Source organism: Chiloscyllium plagiosum, unplaced genomic scaffold, assembly GCF_037043375.1.
Source record: "Chiloscyllium plagiosum isolate Xiang-an unplaced genomic scaffold, Cpla_swu_hap1 HiC_scaffold_19, whole genome shotgun sequence".
Classification (NCBI taxonomy): Eukaryota; Metazoa; Chordata; class Chondrichthyes; order Orectolobiformes; family Hemiscylliidae; genus Chiloscyllium; species Chiloscyllium plagiosum.
In genome coordinates, this window is record NW_028270157.1 from 2,927,191 (window position 1) to 2,949,273 (window position 22,083).

The 22,083-nt window shown below is 44.8% G+C and overlaps 1 protein-coding gene across 4 annotated transcripts in view; it reads left to right on the forward strand.

Moving 5' to 3' along the window:
* The window catches only part of LOC122559449 (synaptotagmin-A), a 638,345-nt gene that overhangs the window by 259,918 nt on the left and 356,344 nt on the right, over window positions 1-22,083 (forward strand). For 3 of the 4 annotated variants that reach the window (XM_087996971.1, XM_087996974.1, XM_087996973.1), the window contains exon 2: window positions 10,471-10,513. The gene's annotated coding sequence lies outside the window, so the exon portion shown is untranslated. Of the gene's footprint in view, window positions 1-10,470; window positions 10,525-22,083 lie in introns of all 4 variants that reach the window. The other variant, XM_087996972.1, reaches the window with a different exon arrangement.

Sequence of the window (22,083 nt, forward strand, 5' to 3'; positions counted from 1 at the left end):
CATCTATAGCAAAAATCAGGAATGTGATGGACTACAGGAAAGATGCTATATAAATGTAATTTGCTTTTGTACTGCAAAGTAGTATGGTTAGTTTTCAAGACTAACTAAAATTAAATTTCGGACAAGTTGTTTTCTAGAGTAAACTATTGACGTTACAGCAGTAATCCTCTGCACACTCCCAGCTGTGTGAGGGACTTCTGTTTGTATAAATGAGTGTGGCTTACTTATGCAAAAGAGACTTCTGATTGACTCAAATAGCTTTTAATCTGTTTCTAATACATGCACCAATTAGAATCCAATGTATTGCTCTACATATGAGTAATTTGTGAATACCTGAAATTACTGGAGAAACTCAACAGGTCTGGCAGCATCTGTGGGGTGAGGAATAGAGTTAACATCCAGTGATCCTTCTTCAATAAGCCTTAGTTCTGAAGAAGAGGCATATTGGACCCGAAACGTTAGCCCTGTTTCTCTCTCCAGAGATGCTGCCAGACCCCTGAGTTTCTACAGTGTGAAAACAGGCCATTTGGCCCATTGAGTCTGCACCGACCCTCCAAACAGCATCCCACCCAGATCTGCCCTGCAACCCTGTCCCTGTAACTCTATATTCCCCGTGGCCAACCCCCAGTGTGCATTTCTTTCTCTAGCAGTTTGTGTTTTTGTTCAGATTTCCAGCATTCATGGTTGTTTGTTGGATTTGAGAAGGCCTATGTGGTTATGTGTGCAGATAACTGCAGTTGCTGCAAGACTTGCAGGATACCGATTGCCTGAAGTGTTAAAAATAAGTCAAAGCTTTGAGCTGCAGGTTCTGGTTTCGTCAGATCATCCATGTGGTGCTGCTCAGTAAATCAGTCTGAACTTGTTCCCCACCTCGATAATACCTCATTAGATGCTGCTATTGTGAATCAAACTGATTGACATGGCAACGCCTAAGGAGCAAATGGAGTTTATAAGTGTATATAAAAATAACACGCTAAATAGATGGTTCGCTGTGCACTTGCCAGTTTGGACAGGTTGCTGTTTCGTGTTAAGCCTTTGTGGATGAAAGGCTGATTTGCAATTTCCTCCCTGCATTTTGCTGTAATCCCTGAACGATTTCTCTCTCCCACTCCTCCAGTCCCCTTCATTTGCCCAGATTTAAGTTTTCATTCAGAGTCAGCAGTTAATAAGCTCCAATTGAGCCATTCCACCACCGCCTACCTTATCCAGGCATGGAGTTATGCCAAATATAACCAGAAATATCCACTCTTAATGAACTAAAAAAAACAGCTACTTTATATTTCAGTCCCTGTCAGATAGTTATTAGTAAGGTTGCTGTACACTAAATCCTGCAGCTATGCAGTGACCTTGATATTCCATTTTCCTCTAATTGGGTTCCTGGTAGGCTTATGGCAGACAGAGGTCCATTTGAAAATGTCCATTCGTTCAAAAGAGGTTATATCACCTTGAGGAAAGTGGAACTGAGCAAATGCATGTTATCTAAGGTTCAGAAATGGGTGGATTGTGACTGTGGAAGAATCAATGACAAACAACCTGAGGATATGGTGTTAGCTATTGTTCAGTCATCCCCACTTAATGTGATCATCTAATATCAAAACAAGCCATTCGGTCCATCCGGTCCATGAGAGTATTTATGTGAACATGAGCCCTCTTCAGATAAGCTTATCAGCATAATCTCCCATTCCTTTAGTCACTGTTTATCAAAGAAGACTAAAGAAAAACTATACTCGATGGGAACCGGGGGAAAGCTATGCTGGTTGGAGTCATACCAGACACAAACATTGTTAGAGGTCAGTCATCTCAGCTCCAGGACATCTCTGCAGGAGTTCCTCAGGGTAGTGTCCCAGGCCCAACCATCTTCAGCTGCTTCATCAATGACCTTCCCTCCATCATAAGGTCAGGAGTGGGGATGTTCACCAATGATTGCAGAATGTTCAGCACCATTCGCAACTCCTCAGATACTGAAGCAATTCACGGACACTTCAGCACTTTCTGCTTTTATTTCAATGACATTTTGGATAACATTTCAGGTTTGGGTTAAGAAGTGACAAGTAACATTTGCACTACATTGTCAGGCACTGGCCATTGGAACATAGGAGCAGAGGTAAGTCAGTTCAGCCCATCAAACCTGTTACACTATTCAAAATTGTTAATCCACCTCAACTCCATTTTCCTGCAACATCCCCATATTCCATGACAAGATCTTTATCTCTGATTTACAACATCTGCAGTTCTTTCAATTTTTAACCCATATTTCATGATGCCTTTAATACCTAGGTCCATCCCCAACTAGAGAGAAAAAAACCATCTCCCCATGATGTTCCACAGCATCACTAAATACACAAGACTCTGAACAGCAGAGAGCTTTTTCCCAATTTCCATTTATTTAAACATTACCTGGGGCTTCTTGATACCACGTAAGTGCAATGTTGCAAACGCTGAAGATCTGAGATTAAAATCAAAAGTGCTGGAGGGACTTGGCAGTATTGGCAGCCTGTGTAGTGAGAGAAATAGCGTTAATGATTTGAGTCCAAAGACTCTTCTTTGGTACCACACCTGCAGAGTTTCTCCAGCAACGACTGCTGTTGTCCAAGGTGCCATACATAGTCAGATGCTGCATTGATGTAAAAGGCATGGAATTTTCACATCACTTTATGGACCGTGGTGTGGTCACCCATTGGCCATCCCTAATTGTCCCTTCAGAAGGTAATGCCTACTTGAACTTCTGCAGTCCTTGTGGTATGGGGACACCCACAATATCCTTAGGGGGAGGGAATTCCAGGATTTTGACCCTGTGACACTGAAGGAATGGTGACATATTTCCACGTCAGGATGGTGAGTGGCTTGGAGGGGAACTAGCAGGGAGTGGTGTTCCCACATATCTGCTGCCCTTGTCCTTCTAGATGGAAGTGAGATTGGTAGGTGCTGTTGGAGAAGCCTTGGATGAATTTCTGCAGTGTATCTTGTAGATAGTATACCCTACATGATGTTCGCTGCTACTGTCCATCAGTGATGAGAAGTGAATGTTTAATGTTGGGGGATTTAAAAGCTTTGAGGAGTCAGGAGGGGAGTTACCTGCCACAGTATTCCTAGCCTCTGACCTGCTCTTGGAGCCACTGTGTTTACATGGTGAGTCCAATTGATCAATGGTCGACACAGATTGAGAACTGAGGCAATTTGACTTTATTACTCAGGTGGTTATCACAATATAGAAAGATTCACCTCACAGGCAATGAGACATTATTAGTAAAGGAATTGGATATGGAGAAAGGGTAAGCATTTATCTCCAAACAAAGAGTTAGCAGAATTTCAGTGAGGTGAATGCCTCCCTCTGTGATGTGACTGTGATTCTACCAGACCTGGTGCGAGGCCACAGTTGATAATAACTGGTTAGTAGACACTTTACATTCTTTCAGTTCAGTGAATACTAGTAATGGCATCTGAAAGATCGTGACTGATTAATCAGGTTAAGTGGATTGGAATTGCTCTTTGCACGTTAGAATACTAAATGTCAAGTTGTACATGGAATTACACGTCTTGCGCGTTGTATAACTTAGCTCCTGCATTTCTCTAATGTCAGGTTATATGACTAATCATTAACCTTGATGATCGATAAAATGAAATGCAGGGCCTCTTTAAATCTGATTGCAATTCCATCGCTTTTAAATGGAATGGATTTTTGGTGGATTCTGAATACACATTGAGTGATCCACTTTGTCAGATTACACATCGTAGGCTCTGAAGGAATAGATCTACACCCCCAGCACATGAGGTGAAATTTCGTTGCGAAGTGATCATCTTGATTCCTTAACCAGCCTCACTCTTGGCAGACTCCCACATTGTTACTGGTCAGATCTGGCTGTGTGCATTGTGCACCAGCTACTCACGATTGAAAGTACTTTGTTGGTTGTAAAAGACTTTGAGGCATCTTGCTGCTCTACATAAATGCAGTTTCTTCCATTTCTCCTTCTTTATTAAGGTCACATGATTATATTCCAGGGTCACGAGGAGTAAGCAGGGGATTGGGAACGAGTTTGCTCTAAGATGGACACAACATGGACACAATGGGCTGAATGGCCTCCTTCTGTACTTAAAGCTTCTGAATCTGAAGAACAGTAAAGAAAATTTATTGTCTTTTTCTGAAATGGAACTAGATTAATTTAGGGTATCTGGTCGGCATGGAGTAGTTGGACTGAAGAGTCTGTTTCCATGCTGTATATCTTTATTACTCTTGTTCTTTAATGTTTAGAAATAAATTGGTTAAATAGGACCATATGACCTTAAAAAAACAGAAACAGGAGTAGGCCATTCAGCCCCGATCCAACATTCCTCACATCACTTCCCTGCCATTTCCCCATAACCCTTGATTCCTTGACTGATCAAGAATCTCTCTGTCTCAGCCTTAAATCTACACAAGGACACTGCCCCCACAGCTCTCTGTGGGAAGGAGTTCCAAAGACTTACAACCCTCTGAGAGGTAATTTACAATCGAAATCAATGATTTAGAGGAGTGGAACAAATATACTGTCACTAAGCTCGGCGATGGCACTAAGATAAGCAGGAAATTAAATTATCAGGAGAAAATGGTGAGTCTACAAATGGATATAAACAGGTAATGGATGACCCAGTGATACTGAATCAATGGTGACAAATTTCCAAGTCAGGATGATGAGTGACGTTTTGGGGAACTTGCAGGGGCTGGTTTTCCCATGTATCTGCTGCCCTTGTCCGTCCAGATGGAAGTGAGTTTGCTGTTGGCGGAGCCTTGGTTGAATTTCTGCAGTGCACCAAGTAGATGGTACACCCTACAGCGATGTTCGCTGCTACTGTCCACCAGTGATGAGAAGTGAATGTTGAATGCTGGGGTTGTGTTGACAATCAAACAGGCTGCTTACTTCCAGCTATATTTGAGTTCCTTGAGTGTTGTTGGAGCTGGCCTCTTCCAGGCAAGTGGGGAGCTTAAATTGTTGCCCCTTTGCTCTGAGACTGTGCCCTCTGGTCCTAATCTCTCCCAGGAGGGGAGACATCCTCTCAGCATTGACCCTGTCAAACCCCTTAAGAATCCGATGTGTTTCAATGAGATCACCTTCTAAACTCCAGGGAGTAGAATCCCAACCTTTTAATCTTTGCTCATAAGACAATCCAGCCATCCCATGTTGTGTTTCTGCAAAAATATTCACATGACTGTATTTAAAGAGAAGTTAAATAAAGACAAGAGGGAAAAAGGATTTGAAGGAAATGTTGATAGGAAGGAAGTAGATGGCAGAAACTTTATCTGAAGTGTAAGGACCAGCACAGACTGTAAGATGCAGCAGCAAAGGTAGGCCATTCAGCCCATCAACTCTGTTTCTGTGCTGTAACTGCATAATCAGCATTTCCAACCAATCTTCACAGCTGTGTACAGATGCCATCACCTTAAGGAAGGTAGAATCAAATGTCCCAGAACTCTCAGACAGTCCTCCAACCTATTCTACGTTTGGACGAAATACAGTCCATGTTTTGTGTAGTTTTCTGCAGCTATCTTGTCAACAACATGGCATTACAGATGAGATGGCAGGCCGGCTGATTGGTTAAAAGTGGGATGCAAGTGTGATTGTTGCGTACCCCCCTCCCCCCTCAGATTGTGACTTTTCAGCATCTAACTCCACCAGCAAATGGTGGCACCCATTAACGTCTGAGCTGAAATCTGCTTTCTGTAACAAGGCTTTACTACATAGGGCTCTTGTGGTACTTCGGGCGTGTCCCGACCTCTGAGCTGAGGGGGTCTCAGTACAAGCCCCATCTGTTCCAGGGGTGTGTCATAATGTCTCTGAACAGGTTAATCAGTAAATGCTCATAATTATTGGAGTGGGATCGTTGAGGTACGGTGGTAGTGTCCCTTTCTCTGTACCAGGGTGCATAGGTTTAAGTCCCACCTGCTCCACAGCTGAGTCATGACATCTCAGAACAGGTTGATTAGAAATCTAACAAGGCAACACTTCCTCAGAAATATCAGCTTGATCTTTGAGGGCCCACTGAGTCAAGTGAAACATTTTCTCCTTTAATTTTTCTATTACACATTCCCTCCATCTCTGATTTCACTGATTTCCATATGGCCATCACAGTAGGAACTCAATTGAGCAGCTTCTCAAAATGATGTCCCTAATTACTTTATGCTCTTCAGAAATGTTACTGATTGACTGGTGGGATTTTCAATGATCTCTCCAGCGCAGAGTAAATAAGGAACAGGTGTTTGCCTTAATGCATTCTAGGGCAGCAAGGTCAATATGCTGCAATTAAGGAGAAGTAAGACAGGACATTACAGAGACAGTATGTGGCTGAGACAAGAGAGTTGGGTGAAAAGAGGATTCTCTGCAGCAGGGAGCAGTTGTGTCAAATTTTCTGTTTGATAAACACTATCCAACATTATACAATATGGTTGGTGTTATTAATGTGACCATTATTTCATTATTTTCTTGAAATATTTATTATTGCCACATGTCCGGTGATACAGAGAAAAGTACTGTTTTGCGTGCTAACCAGACAAATCATACCTTTCATAAGTACATCAGGGTAACAGGACAGAATGAAGAATATAGTGTGACAGTTGCAGAGACGCTGCAGAGAAAGATCAACTCTAACATATGAGAGGTCCATTCGCACGTCTGATAACAGCGGAAAGAAGCTGCACTTAAATCTGTTGGTAAAATTATTTTTCAAACTTTTGTATCTTCTGCCTCATGGAAGAGGATGGAAGTGAGTATAATCAGGGTGGGAGGGGTCTATGATGATGTTGGCTGCTTTCCCACAGCAGTGGGCAGTGTAGACAGAGACAATGGATGGAAGGCTGGCTTGTGTGATGGTCGAGGCTGTGTTCACAGCTCTCTGTAATTCCCTAAGGTCTTGGGCAGAGCAGTTGCCGCACCAAGCTGTGATGCATCCAGAGAGGATGCTTTCCATGGTGCATCCATAAACATTGTTGAGCGTCACTGTAGACATGGCGAATTTCATTAGCATCCTGAGGAAGTAGAGGTGTTGGTATAATTTCTTGACTGTAGCATCGATGTGGATGGACCAGGACAGATTGCTCGTGATATTTACTCCTAGGAACCTGAAGCTTTCAATCACTTCCATATATTAGAGATGTGACAAATACTCATATTTCTTGTGTGGCCAAAAGACATTGGAGCAGATTTAGGCCATTCAGCCCATCTAGTCTTCCATTCAATGAGATCTGGGCTGATCCAATAATCCTCAACTCCTGCCTTTTCTTCATCATCTTCATTCCCCTGACTGAATGCAAGTGTCTGTCTCAGCCTTGAATATAATTAGTGACCAACAAAATAAAATCCACACATTCACTATCCTCATTTCTGTCTTAAAAGGGCAGTGCCCCACTCTGAGATGAAGCCCCTCTAGTCCTAGACTCTCCCAAAGAGGGAAATATGTTTTCAGCATCCATCCTGAGAATTGTGCATGTTTAATTTTAAAGCTCATTTGCAATGTTATATATTCTGTTAGAGTCAGAGTCAGAGAGGTGTACAGCACGGAAACAGACCCTTTGGTCCAACCCGTCCATGCCGACCAGATATCCCAACCCAATCTAGTCCCACCTACCAGCACCCGGCCCATATTCCTCCAAACCCTTCCTATTCATATTCCCATCCAAATGCCTCTTAAATATTGCAATTGTACCAGCCTTCACCACATCCTCTGGCAGCTCATTCCATACACTCACCACCCTCTGTGTGAAAAGGTTGCCCCTTAGGTCTCTTTTATATCTTTCCCCTCTCACCCTAAACCTATGTCCTCTAGTTCTGGACTCCCTCACCCCAGGGAAAAGATTTTGTCTATTTATCCTATCCATGCCCCTCATAATTTTGTAAACCTCTATAAGGTCACCCCTCAGCCTCCGACGCTCCAGGGAAAACAGCCCCAGCCTGTTCAGCCTCTCCCTGTAGCTCAAATCCTCCAACCCTGGCAACTTCCTTGTAAATCTTTTCTGAACCCTTTCAAGTTTCACAACATCTTCCTGATAGGAAGGAGTCCAGAATTGCATGCAATATTCCAACAATGGCCTAACCAATGTCCTGTACAGCTGCAACATGACCTCCCAACTCCTGTACTCAATACTCTGACCAATAAAATAAAGCATACCAAATGCCTTCTTCACTATCCTATCTACCTGCGACTCCACTTTCAAGGAACTATGAACCTGCACTCCACGGTCTCTTTGTTCAGCAACACTCCCTAGGACCTTACCATTAAGTGTATAAGTCCTGCTAAGATTTGCTTTCCCAAAATGCAGCATCCCGCATTTATCTGAATTAAACTCCATCTGTCACTTCTCCATTGGCCCATCTGGTCCAGATCCTGTTGTAATCTGAGGTAACCCTCTTCGCTGTCCACTACACCTCCAATTTTGGCATCATCTGCAAACTTACTAACTATACCTCTTATGCTCACATCCAAATCATTTATGTAAATGACAAAAAATAGAGAACCCAGCACCGATCCTTGTGGCACTCCACTGGTCACAGGCCTCCAGTCTGAAAAACAACCCTCCACCACCACCCTCTGTCTTCTACCTTTGAGCCAATTCTCTATCCAAATGGCTAGTTCTCTCTGTAACCCATGACATCTAATCTTGCTAACCAGTCTCCCATGGGGAACCTTGTCAAACACCTTATTGAAGTCCATATAGATCACGCCGACCACTCTGTCCTCATCAATCCTCTTTGTTACTTCTTCAAAAAACTCAATCAAGTTTGTGAGACATGATTTCCCACGCACAAAGCCATGTTGATTATCCTGAATCAGTCCTTGCCTTTCCAAATACATGTACATCCTGTCCCTCAGGATTCCCTCCAACAGCTTGCCCACTACCAATGTCAGGCTCACCGGTCTAGCGTTCCCTGGTTTGTCTTTACCACCCTTCTTAAACAGTGGCACCATGTTAGCCAACCTCCAGTCTTCCAGCACCTCACCTGTGACTATTGATGATACAAATATCTCAGTAAGAGTCACAGCAATCACTTCTTTAGCTTCCCACAGAGTTCTCATGTACACCTGATCAGGTCCTGGGGATTTATCCACCTTTATGCATTTCAAGACATCCAGCACTTCCTCCTCTGTAATATGGACATTTTGCAAGGTGTCAACGTCTATTTCCCTGCATTCTACATCTTCCATGTCCTTCTCCACAGTAAATACTGATGCAAAATACTCGTTTCGTATCTCTCCCATTTTCTGCGGCTCCACACAAAGGCCGTCTTGCTGATTTTTGAAGGGCCCTATTCTCTCCCTAGTTACCCTTTTGTCCTTAATATGTTCACATTAATATGTTCATATGTTTGTATGCTTTTGTTATGTTTTTCCTGAAGTTTCTTCCATTTTAACATTCAAATTGCAGATTTAGTATAACCTCAACTGCTTTCTGTGGCAGAGAATTCCACAGGCTCCACACCCTCTGGCTGAATACATTTCTCCTCATAAAGATGTGACAGTCCTATTCAGGGAGAAAGAGCAGTGGGCTCTGTTCCAGTATCCTGGCCAACAATTATATCTCAGTAGACATTCATTTAAAAAATCTAGTTGTTTCTCTCCTTGCTGCTTCTGGGATCTTGCTGTGCACAAATTGTCAGCCTGCTCCCTATGTTGTATTAGTGATGGTGCCTCATCAGCTCTGACATGCAGCAGAAAATACTGAGCAACATCTATGGTTCACCATATAAAAATAATGTGGTCAGTTTATTGTAGAAAAACAATCACTGAATATATGAATTGACAATGAAGAACAAACTTCAATCTATGTCCCAGGTGCATTTCAATTGATCTTCTCACTCCCTTTCGTTAAAGACCACACAGTACCTCTCTCCAATTGCAATGTTACATATTTTACTGAAATAATCCAGGCCTTGATGTGATTGAGGATCAAGGGGGTACCCCTATTGGTCTCCACCAACATTGAAGATTTGTCCAGTTAATCAGGGAAGTAAGACTAGGCTTACAGTGTAGTGCCATACCCAGGCTTATCCCCACATGGGAGAGTCCAGGATCAGAGAACATAAAATCAGAATTAAAAGGTGACAATTTAAAACTGAGATGAGGCAGAATTCCTTCTCTCAGAGGATTGAGAGTCTTTGGAACTCCTTGCCACTGAGAGCTGTGTAGGTAGAGTCCTTGTGTGTTTTTAAGGCTGAGATTGATAAAATTCTTGATCAGACAGAGAATCAAAGGGAAGGGGCAGCAAAGTGGACACAAAGAATGGCTGGTCAGCTGGAATCCTAATGAATGGCAGAGCAGGCTCAAGGGGCCGAATGGCGTATTCCTGTTCCTATTTCCTACGGTATTATGGTTGTTGAGCAATGTTACATGGTACAAGAGGGCCCTCAGCAAATCGTCTTCTCTTAAATGTAGTGACCATTGAATCATGAAGCTTTTCCAGTTGTATTGATAATATTTGAAATGTTCTTGTTTTTTTTTAAATAGGTTGAGGTGGAAAGAAGATAAGAAAACTATTGAAAACATCACTGTAAGTAGAAAGTGAGTTCTGTTACATCAGTGAATTGTAAAAGGAGAACTTGACTAACAACCATAGAATAATATAACGCCTTGTCTTGTTCAAGAGCTGTCTGATTTGTCCCACTCCTTCCATCAAAATTGTTCTTGTGTCTGTGAATTGGGGCATTAGTAGGACATTGCATGTTTTATTGGATAGAAATGGTGCAGGGATGTGGGGAAAAGGCAGGAGATTGGATCTCAGGAATAGAACTGGTGTAGGCATGATGGGCTGAATGGCCTCCTTCTGTCCTGTTCCAATCCTGTAATTCTGTGTTTGAATTGTAGACCACAACAACTTGCTGAATCAAACAACTCTTCTCTGTGGTTCTTGGAATTAATGTCTCTGCCTTCTGACCAAGCTGTAGAGATTACCACTGAGATTGATATATGATCTGAAGGTTTCATGGGGAGTCAATCTGATAGAGAGGTCTGGAGCAGAGACCTATCGCTGACCTAGATGCCCAGGCAGAAAGGTTCTCTTATTGAAGTGGTGTGATGATGAAATTGTTTGTGCACTTGGTTTGTGGATGAAATGAAATACAGTGTTGGCCAGGGTTGATGAGTGCTTTTCCTCAGCAATACATTTTATCAGATGCAGCAATGCTCACATTTTTCCTTTGAACATGAGAAATTAGGTACGGATAATGTGGTATTGAAAGATTCAACAGATTTTTATGACAGATGGCTGTTATCTACTGACATTACAGGAGAAAATGAGGACTGCAGATGCTAGAGATCAGAGATGAGAAGTGTGGTGCTGGAAAAGCACAGCAGGTCAGGGAGCATCTGAGGAGCAGGAAAATCAATGTTTTGAGTATAAGCCCTTCATCAGGAATGTGGCTTGTGGGCCAAGAGGACTGAGAGATAAATGGGAGGGGGGTAGAGGGCTGAGGGTGCAATAGGTAGTTGCAGATGGGGGGGTGATTGTGATAGGGTTGAGTGGAGAGTGGAGTGGATAGCTGGGAAGGTTGGACAGTTCAAGAGGGCAGTGCTGATTCGGAGGCTTGGATCTGGGATGATGGGGGTGGGGGGTGGGGGAGATTTGGAAATTGTGAAATCAACATTGATGCTGTGTGGTTGGAGGGTCCCAAGGCAGAAAAAGATACGTTCTTCCTCCAGGCGTCAGAGACTTGGATTTGGTGATGGAGGAGACCTAGGACTTGCATGTCCTGGGCAGAATGAAAGGTGGGGGGGTTGACATGGTTGGCCACAGGGCGGTGGGATTGTTTGGTGCGTGTGTCGCAGCGAAGTTCCTTGAAATGTTTCGCGCGTTGGCGTCCTGTCTCCCCAGTGTAGAGGAGACCACATCAAGGGCAACGGACACAGTAAATGAGGTGTTTGGGTGTACACTCACAGGAATTTCTAAGTGTCATGGTAAAAGTTAAAGTTAAACTATGGTGTGATACTGTGCAGCATGAATCATAGAATTCCTACAATGTGGAAGCAGGTCATTCAGCCCATTGTTTCCATACTGTCCCTCCACAGAGCATCCTATCCTGTAACACTGCATTTCCCATGGTTAATCCACCCTAACCTGCACATCTTTAGAGTGTGAGAGGAAGCCCACACAGACACAGGGAGAAGATACAAACTCCACACAGTCACCTGAGGCAGGAATTGAACCTGGATCCTTGGTGCAGTGAGGTAGTAGTGCTAACCACTGAGCCACTTGCCATCCATCAGTGTCTCATGCTTCAAGTGGTTCAGGTTAAGACAGATTCTGAGACTTTACAATTCAGGAGCTACACCCCTTACCAGGCTGTTCCAGTGCAGTTACAACACTGGAATCTACCCCACAATGGGGAAAATTGCTCAAGTATGTCCTGTACACAAAAAGCAGGATACATCCAACCCAGCCAATTACTCTCAATCATCAGTAAGGTGCAATCAAGCAGCACCTGCTCAGCAATAACCTGCTCAGTGACGCCCAGTTTGGGTCCCCCCAGGGCAACTCAGCTCCTGACCTCATTATAGCCTTGGGTCAAACATGGACAAAAGAGCTGGATTCCAGAGGGGAGGGGAGAGGGACAGCCCTTGACATCAAGTTCCCCTCCAAGCAATTCAGCATAATGACTTGGAAATATATCACCGTTCCTTCAGTGTCGCTAAGTCAGAATCCTGGAATTCCCCCCTAAAGACATTGTGGGTCTACCTACAGCACATGGACTGCAGCAGTTCAAGAAGGCAGTTCACCCCCACCTTCTCAAGGGGTAACTAGGGATGGGCAATAAAGACTGGCCCAGCTAGAGACACCCACATCCCATGAATAATGAAAAAGTCATATGCTGTGATACACTGTGGGTACCAAGTGAATATGTCTTCAAGAGCAGAGTATTAAGTACAGGAGTTGGGAGGTCATGTTGCGGCTGTACAGGACATTGGCTAGGCCACTTTTGGAATATTGCGTGCAATTCTGGTCTCCTTCCTATTGGAAGGATATTGTGAAACTTGAAGGGGTTCAGAAAAGATTTACAAGGCTTGCCAGGGTTGGAGGTTTTGAGCTTTAGGGAGAGGCTGTTTTCCCTGAGTGTCAGAAACTGAGGGGTGACCTTATAGAGGTTTATAAAATCATGATGGGTATGGATAAAAGACAAGGTATTTTTCCTGGGGCGGGGAGTCCAGAACTAGAGCGCATAGGTTTATGGTGAGAGGGGAAAGAAATTAAAGAGACCTAGAGGGTAACTTTTTCACATAGAGGGTGGTATGTGTATGGAATGAGTTGCCAGAGGAAGTGGTGGAGGTTGGTACAATTACAACATTTAAAAGGCATCTGGATGAGTATATGAATAGGAAGGGTTTAGAGGGATATGGGCCGGGTGCTGGCAAATGGTTACAATAGTTTGGGATACCTGGTTGGTATGGACAGGTTGGACTAATGGCTCTGTTTATGTGCTGTACATCCCTATGACTCTATGACTAGAAAGGTAAATTTGCCTTAGTCCCAGAGGGCTGCTGTCACATTACAGAGGGATAACTTGTAGTAGTTTAACCTGAGGAGCATGTCATGGCAGGAGAGAGATTGAGACGTAGAGACCCCCACAGTGCTCTTAGCCAGTGCAGGAATTGAACTCACACTATTTGCATCGCTTTGCACTGTAACCCTGACAACTGACTTAATTGACCCTCATAAATACTGATAGACTGACCAGAGAGACATAAATTCAGTGGTGTTGCTGTTCACTTTATGGACACACTATCACAGTATGACACGGCTTGGAGGAGGCGGTGTTGGACTGGAGCAGACAAAGTTAAAAATCTCACAACACCAGGTTATAATCCAACAGTGCTTCCAAATAACCCTGTTGGACTATAACCTGGTGTTGTGTGATTTTTAAAGTATGACACAGCATGGTGACAGGCCATTTGGCCCATTATGACTGTATTAGGTCTCAAATTAGTGCCATTTCCCAGCGTTTTACCCCATAGCTCTGAGCAATGTTTCCAATTCACATACTGACCCACTTTCCTTTTGAAAGTTATTATTGAATCTGCTTTCAGTGCCCTCTCAGACCTCACATTGCAGACCTGATCAAGTCACTGTGCAGCAGAATATCTCCCCACTTCCCCTCCTCGTTGAGCAGCTGAAATCTCCATCCTCAAACTGGCAGCACAAAAATATTGCACCCAGCTCACTCGATCAAAGCCATTCATGGTTTCAAATGAAGTTGAAAATGTGTTGCTGGAAAAGCGCAGCAGGTCAGGCAGCATCCAAGGAGCAGGAGAATCGACGTTTCAGGCATAATCCCCTCTTCAGGAATGAGGAGGGTGTGCCAAGCAGGCTAAGATAAAAGGTAGGGAGGAGGGACTTGGGGGAGGAGCGTTGGAAATGTGATAGGTGGAAGGAGGTTAAGGTGAGGGTGATAAGGTGAGGGTGATAGGCCGGAGTGGGGGTGGGGGCGGAGAGGTCAGGAAGAAGATTGCAGGTTAGGAAGGTGGTGCTGAGTTCGAGGGTTGGGACTGAGACAAGGTGGGGGGAGGGGAAATGAGGAAACTGGAGAAATCTGAGTTCATCCCTTGTGGTTGGACGGTTCCTAGGCAGAAGATGAGGCGCTCTTCCTCCAGCCGTCGTGTTGCTATGGTCTGGCAATGGAGGAGTCCAAGGACCTGCATGTCCTTGGTGGAGTGGGAAGGGGAGTTGAAGTGTTGAGCCACGGGGTGGTTGGATTGGTTGGTCCGGGTGTCCCAGAGGTGTTCTCTGAAACGTTCCACAAGTAGGCGGCCTGTCTCCCCAATATAGAGGAGGCCACATCGGGTGCAGTGGATGCAGTAAATGATGTGTGTGGAGGTGCAGGTGAATTTGTGGTGGATATGGAAGGATCCCTTGGGGCCTTGGAGGGAATTGAGGGGGGAGGTGTGGGTGCAAGTTTTGCATTTCTTGCGGTTGCAGGGGAAGGTGGCGGGAGTGGAGGTTGGGTTGGTGGGGGGTGTGGACCTGACGAGGAGTCACGGAGCGAGTGGTCTTTTCGGAACACTGATAGCGGAGGGGAGGGAAATATATCCCTGGTGGTGGGGTCCGTTTGGAGGTGGCGGAAATGACGACGGATGATACGATGTATATGGAGGTTGGTGGGATGGTAGGTGAGGACCAGTGGGGTTCTGTCCTGGTGGCGATTGGAGGGGCGGGGTTCAAGGGCGGCGGAGCGGGAAGTGGAGGAGATGCAGTGGAGGGCATCGTCGACCACGTCTGAGGGGAAATTGCGGTCTTTGAAGAAGGAGGCCATCTGGGTTGTTCGGTATTGGAACTGGTCCTCCTGGGAGCAGATGCGGCGGAGACGAAGGAATTGGGAATACGGGATGGCATTTTTACAGGGGACAGGGTGGGAGGAGGTGTGGTCTAGGTAGCTGTGGGAGTCGGTCGGTTTATAGTAAATGTCTGTGTTGATTCGGTCGCCCGAGATAGAAATGGAGAGGTCTAGGAAGGGGAGGGAGGAGTCTGAGACGGTCCAGGTAAAAAAATGATTTCAAATGATTCTATCAGATCTCCTGTTAACCTTCTCCTTGTTCCCGTGTGGCCATCATTAAAACCTGTGAAACACACAGTTCAGACAATGGATTCCAGTCAAACAATTGCTTCTTTGCATTTCGTTGTAGTAGAGTGTCACCCATTCATCCCCTAATCCCCTTAGCTAAATCCCTGTTGTAAATCTCAGCAACACACCTCTCACTTAACGGAATGAAACAATCATGTTGCCGTGCGCTCCCCCATTATTCACATTCCATTCACTGTCAGCTTTCTGAGATGCTGTTTAGACTGATGCAGACAGTAAGATAACCACACAACCCTGTATTAAAGTGATTACCATCATCTCCTGATGCATCCAGAGTGGATCTGTGCTTGGCTTTATCTCTTCTTAATCATTAGTGGGAAAAGATTAGGGACTAGGATGCAAACCCCTCCCTGCACACTTGCACGTAAAGCTTTTTGAGAATAATAGATCTTCAAGTTCTATCTAATGGAAGTGATCTCTAATCACAGGGATAGCTCTGGCTGAGTGGGCAGTTCTTTCACCTTAAAGTCAAACGATTTAGGAGCCATGCTAGAAACTGGAACAAATCCTGTCCTGACAGTACGTTGCAGTAATGATTGATGGACTGCTGTGGTTCAGATGAAGCAATAAACCAAACCCGTCCTTTCTGGTGCATACAAATGATTACTCAACCAGCATCACTTAAAAACAATAGATTATCTGTTCTTTGTCACTTTCCTTTTCTATCACAGTTTGCTGAGCACAAACCGCTTTCCATGTTCAACATTATAACAGCAACGAAGAGGATTAAATTACTTGGAAAGTGTTTTTGGGATCTCCCTACAGCTGTGTACATTGTATTGCACAATTCCAAATCGCTTTCATAGAGTCAGACAGCACAGAAACAGACCCTTCGGTCCAACCAGTTCACGCTGACCATAATCCCAAACTGAACTCATCCCTCCTGCCTGCTCCTGGCCCATATCCCTCCAAACCTTTCCTATTCATGTATTTATCCAAATTGTAACTTCCCCACGCAAACACCACGTCCTCTGGAAGTTCATTCCAAACACGAGCCATTCTCTGTGTAAAAACGTTGCCCCTCATGTTTTTTAAAAAATTTTCTCCTTTCATCTTAACAATATGCCCCCAGTCTTAAACCCCCCTCACCCCCACCCTCGGGACAACACCTGCCATTTACCTTATCTATATCTCTTCCTTTCAGAAAGTAACTGCAATGTGATGTAGTTAAAATGTGACAGCAGTTAAAGTCTTTGTGTTGAAAGAGCTCACAAAGGAAACATAGAAACTAGGAGCAGGTGGAAGCCATTCAGCCCTTCAAACCTGCTCTACTATGCAGTCTACTCGTGACTGATCCTCCATCTCAATGCCATATTCCTGCTTTCTCTATATGCACCTTGATGCCTTTAATATCTAAAAAATTATCAGTCTCTCGATATATATTCAGTGGGTTGCCCTCTACAGCCATTTGTGGTAGAGAATTCCACAAGCTCACCACCCTCTTGAGTAAAGACATCTTTCCTCATGTCCTCAATGATCTCTCCTATATCCTGTGCAATCGAGAGCTTCTCTGATTCAGAAAGCAGTGGAGGGCAATCAAAGGTTATCAGGGGTAGGTGGGAATGTGGAATACCAAGGATCAACAAATTAGCGCTGGGTCTTATCGAATGGAGGAATCTGTTCAAGGGGCCGAATGGTCTACTCTGCTCCAATATTGTGTCTTCCTACCTCAGGGAAGGTTAGGACCGGGATGTTTTTATGGAGCATCTTATGTAAGGGAGAGGAACAGATGAGAACCAGAGAGAAATTTCAGAGCTGAACGTGGAAGAAGCTGAAGGCACAGTTGCTATTGTGGGAGGAATTAATTCTGGGATGCGGAAGAGAGTGTGAGTCTGAGGATTGTAATGCTAAAGGAGGATTCAAATGCAGAGTTCAAAGGTGAGATGTGAATTCTAAAACAGAGGACTTGACAAATTGAGTACAGGAGAAGCAGTCGCTGTTGTACGTCTGGATTACCAGAAGGTGCTTGATAAGGTATCATATAACATAATGGGACAAGGTAGGAGCACATGGTGTTGGGAGTAATGTATTAGCGTGGAGAGAGGATTGGTTAACACACAGAGCCAGGATGAATGGGTCTTTCTCAGGTTAGAAAGAGTGGAGTTAGTGGGAAGAGAAAGTTATTGAAGTGTGGCAGTCCTAGGACCACAATTATTTATTATCGGTGTGAATGATTTGGAGGAGGGGCAGAGTGCAGTGTATCCAGATTTACTGATGGTATGAAAACAGGTGAGAGGGCATGTTGTGATGAGAATATAAGGAATCTGACAAGAGATATGGATCAGTCAAGTGAGCAGGCAAAAGCTTGGTTATTGGAAGTATGAGGTCAGGAACTTTGGTAGGAAGAATCAAAAATATTATTTAACTGGACAGGCTACGACAATCACAAATAAGAGACAACCTAACCATCATCCCTTGGCACTCAACGGTGTTACTATCACTGAATCCCCCACTATTAATATCGTTGAGGAAAGCCATAGTGGTCACTTCTCTGGCACTGAGATTGATACTGTGGCAAAGAAGGGAAGGGGGCAGAATAGAAAAACGCTAGTGGTAAGAGACTTGATAGTTAGGAGAATTGACAGAAGATTTTGTGGTCAGGATCGAGATTCCCGGAAGGAATTTTGCCTCCCTGGTGCCAGGGTACGGGACGTCTCTGATTGGGTGCATAAGATTCTGGAAGGGGAGGGCGAACAGCCAGAAATCGTGTTACATATTGGCACCAATGATATAGCCAGGAAAAGGATCGAGGATATAAAAAGTGATTTCAGGGAGTTAGGGTGGAAGCTGCAGAGCAGGACAAACAGAGTAGTGTTCTTGGGTTTACTACCGGTGCCACGAGATAGCGAGGCGAGGAACAGGGAGAGGGCGCAGCTTAACACGTGGCTGTGCAGCTGGTGTAGAAGGGAGGGCTTCAGATATGTAGATAATTGGGATGCCTTCTGGGGAAGGTGGGACCTGTACAAGAAGGACGGGTTGCATCTGAACTGGAAGGGGACCAATGTCCTGGGTGGAAGGTTTGCTCGAGTAGTTCGAGAGGGTTTAAACTAGTATGGCAGGGGGGTGGGAACCTGAGCTGTATACCGGAGGTGAGAGCTGATGGAGATGAGGCAGTAGCAAGAGATAGCCAGTGGGAAGGAATTTCCTGGGAAAGAACCAAGGGATCAGTTAAAGTGTGTTTGCTTTAATGCAAGGAGTATCAGGAATAAAAGTGATGAGCTTAGAGCATGGATCAGTATCTGGTGCTATGATGTTGTGGCCATAACAGAGACGTGGGTTTCTCAGGGGCAGGAATAGTTGCTGGATGTTCCAGGGTTTAGAACATTTAAAAAGAATAGTGAGGGGGGGAAAAAGAGGAGGGGGTGTAGCACTGCTAATCAGAGAGGGTATCACAGCTACCATTGTCGAGGAGGGTCTGCCTACTGAGTCAGTATGGGTGGAAATTAGGAACAGTAAGGGAACAGTCACCTCATTAGGGGTTTACTATAGCCCCCCCAATAGTAGCAGGGAGATGGAAGAAAGCATAGGTCGGCAGATTTTGGGAAAGTGTGGACGTAGTAGGGTTGTTGTAATGGGTGACTTTAACTTTCCCAATATTGATTGGAACCTCCTTCGAGCAGATGGTTTGGAAGGAGCTGTTTTTGTAAGGTGTGTTCAGGAGGGTTTCCTAACTCAGTACGTTGACAGGCCGACGAGGGGAGAGGCCATTTTGGATTTGGTGCTCGGCAATGAGCACCAAATCGTGTTACATATTGGCACCAATGATATAGCCAGGAAAAGGATCGAGGATATAAAAAGTGATTTCAGGGAGTTAGGGTGGAAGCTGCAGAGCAGGACAAACAGAGTAGTGTTCTCGGGTTTACTACCGGTGCCACGAGATAGCGAGGCAAGGAACAGGGAGCGGGCACAGCTTAACACATGGCTGTGCAGCTGGTGTAGGAGGGAGGGCTTCAGATTTGTAGATAATTGGGGCAGGTGTCAGATCTTGCGGTGGGAGAGAATTTTGGTGATAGTGAGCACAACTGCCTCACATTCTACATAGCTATGGAGAAGGAGAGGATTAGGCAAAATGGGAGGATATTTAATTGGGGAAAAGGAAACTATGATGCTATCAGACGTGAGTTGGGAAGCATGGACTGGGAGCAATTGTTCCATGGAAAGGGCACTATAGACATGTGGAGACTGCTTAAGGAACAGTTGTTGCGAGTGATGCATAAATGTGTCCCTCTGAGACAGGCAAGAAGGGGTAAGATAAAGGAACCTTGGATGATGAGAGCGGTGGAGCTTCTCGTCAAAAGAAAGAAGGCAGCTTACGTAAGGTGGAGGAAGCAAAGGCCTTGCTCAGCTCTAGAGGATTACAGGCAGGCGAGGAAGGAGCTCAAAAATGGTCTGAGGAGAGCCAGGAGGGGGCAAAAAAAAGGCTTGGCAGGAAGGATTAGGGAGATTCCAAAGGCATTTTACACGTATGTGAGGAATAAGAGAATGATCAAAGAAAGAGTAGGGCCGATCAGGGATAGCAAAGGGAACTTGTGTATAGAGTCTGAGGAGGTAGGGGAAGCCCTAAATAAGTTTTTTGCTTCTGTCTTTACTAAAGAAAAGGACCTTGTAGTGTATGAAACCATTGAGGAGCAGGTAAGCATGCTGGAACAGATAGAGATTGAGGAAGCTGATGTGCTGAAAATTTTGACAAACATTAAAATTGACAAGTCGCCAGGGCCAGACCAGATTTGTCCTCAGCTGCATTGGGAAGCGAGGAATGTGATTGCTTCGCCGCTTGTGAAGCTCTTTTCATCCCCGCTCTCCACCGGAGTCGTACCTGAGGACTAGAGAGAGGCAATTGTAATTCCTCTCTTCAAGAAAGGAAATAGGGAAATCCCCGGCAATTACAGACCAGTAAGTCTCACGTGTGTCGTCTGCAAGGTGTTAGAAAGGATTCTGAGGAATAGGATTTATGACCATCTGGAAGAGCATGGCTTGATTAAATGCAGTCAACACGGCTTTGTGAGGGGCAGGTCATGCCTCACAAACCTTATCGAGTTCTTTGAGGATGTTACCAGACCAGTTGATGAGGGTCGAGCAGTGGATGTGGTGTATATGGACTTCAGCAAGGCATTTGATAAGGTTCCCCATGGTAGGCTCATTCAGAAGGTCAGGAGGAATGGGATACAGAGGAACTTAGCTGTCTGGATACAGAATTGGCTGGTCGACAGAAGACAGCGAGTGGTAGTGGAAGGAAAGTATTCTGCCTGGAAGTCAGTGGGGAGTGGTGTTCCACAGGGCTCTGTTCTTGGGCCTCTACTCATTGTAATTTTTATTAATGACTTGGATGAGGAGATTGAAGGATGGGTCAGCAAGTTTTCAGGCGACACAAAGGTTGGAGGTGTCGTTGACTGAGGACTGTTGTAGGCTGCAGCGTGACATTGACAGGATGCAGAGATGGGCTGAGAGGTGGCAGATGGAGTTCAACCTGGATAAATGCGAAGTGATGCATTTTGGAAGGTCGAACTTGAAAGTTGAGTACAAGATTAAAGACAGGATTCTTGGTAGTGTGGAGGAACAGAGGGATCTTGGTGTGCAGGTACATAGATCCCTTAAAATGGCCACCCAAGTGGACAGGGTTGTTAAGAAAGCATATGGTGTTTTGGCTTTCATTAACAGGGGGATTGAGTTTAAGAGCCATGAGATCTTGTTGCAGCTCTATAAACTTTGGTTAGACCGCACTTGGAATACTGCGTCCAGTTCTGGTCGCCCTATTATAAGAAAGATGTGGATGCTTTGGAGAGGGTTCAGAGGAGGTTTACTAGGATGCTGCCTGGAATGGAGGGCTTGAAATTGTGTTGCTAGAAAAGCGCAGCAGGTCAGGCAGCATCCAAGGAACAGGAGAATCGACGTTTCGGGCATGAGCCCTTCTTCAGGCTCATGCCCGAAACGTCGATTCTCCTGCACCTTGGATGCTGCCTGAACTGCTGCGCTTTTCCAGCAACACATTTTCAGCTCTGATCTCCAGCATCTGCAGTCCTCACTTTCTCCTGGAATGGAGGGCTTACCTTACGAAGAGAGGTTGACTGAGCTCGGACTTTTTTCATTGGAATAAAGGAAGGACGAAAGGGGACCTAATTGAGGGGTACAAGATAATCAGAGACATAGATAGAGTTGATAGCCAGAGACTTTTTCCCAGGGGAGAAATTGTTAACGTGAGGGGTCATAGTTTTAAGCTGTTTGGCAGAAAGTATAGAGGGGATATCAGAGGCGGGTTCTTTACGCAGAGAGTTGTGAGAGCATGGAATGCGTTGCCAGCAGCAGTTGTGGAAGTGAGGTCATTGGGGATATTTAAGAAACCACTGGACATGCATATGGTCACAGAAATTGAGGGTTCGTATCTTAGGTTTACCTTACATGAGGATCAATGGTCGGCACAACATCGTGGGCTGAAGGGCCTGTTCTGTGCTGTATTGTTCTATTTCTATGTTCTATGTTATCATTGACCAGAAAT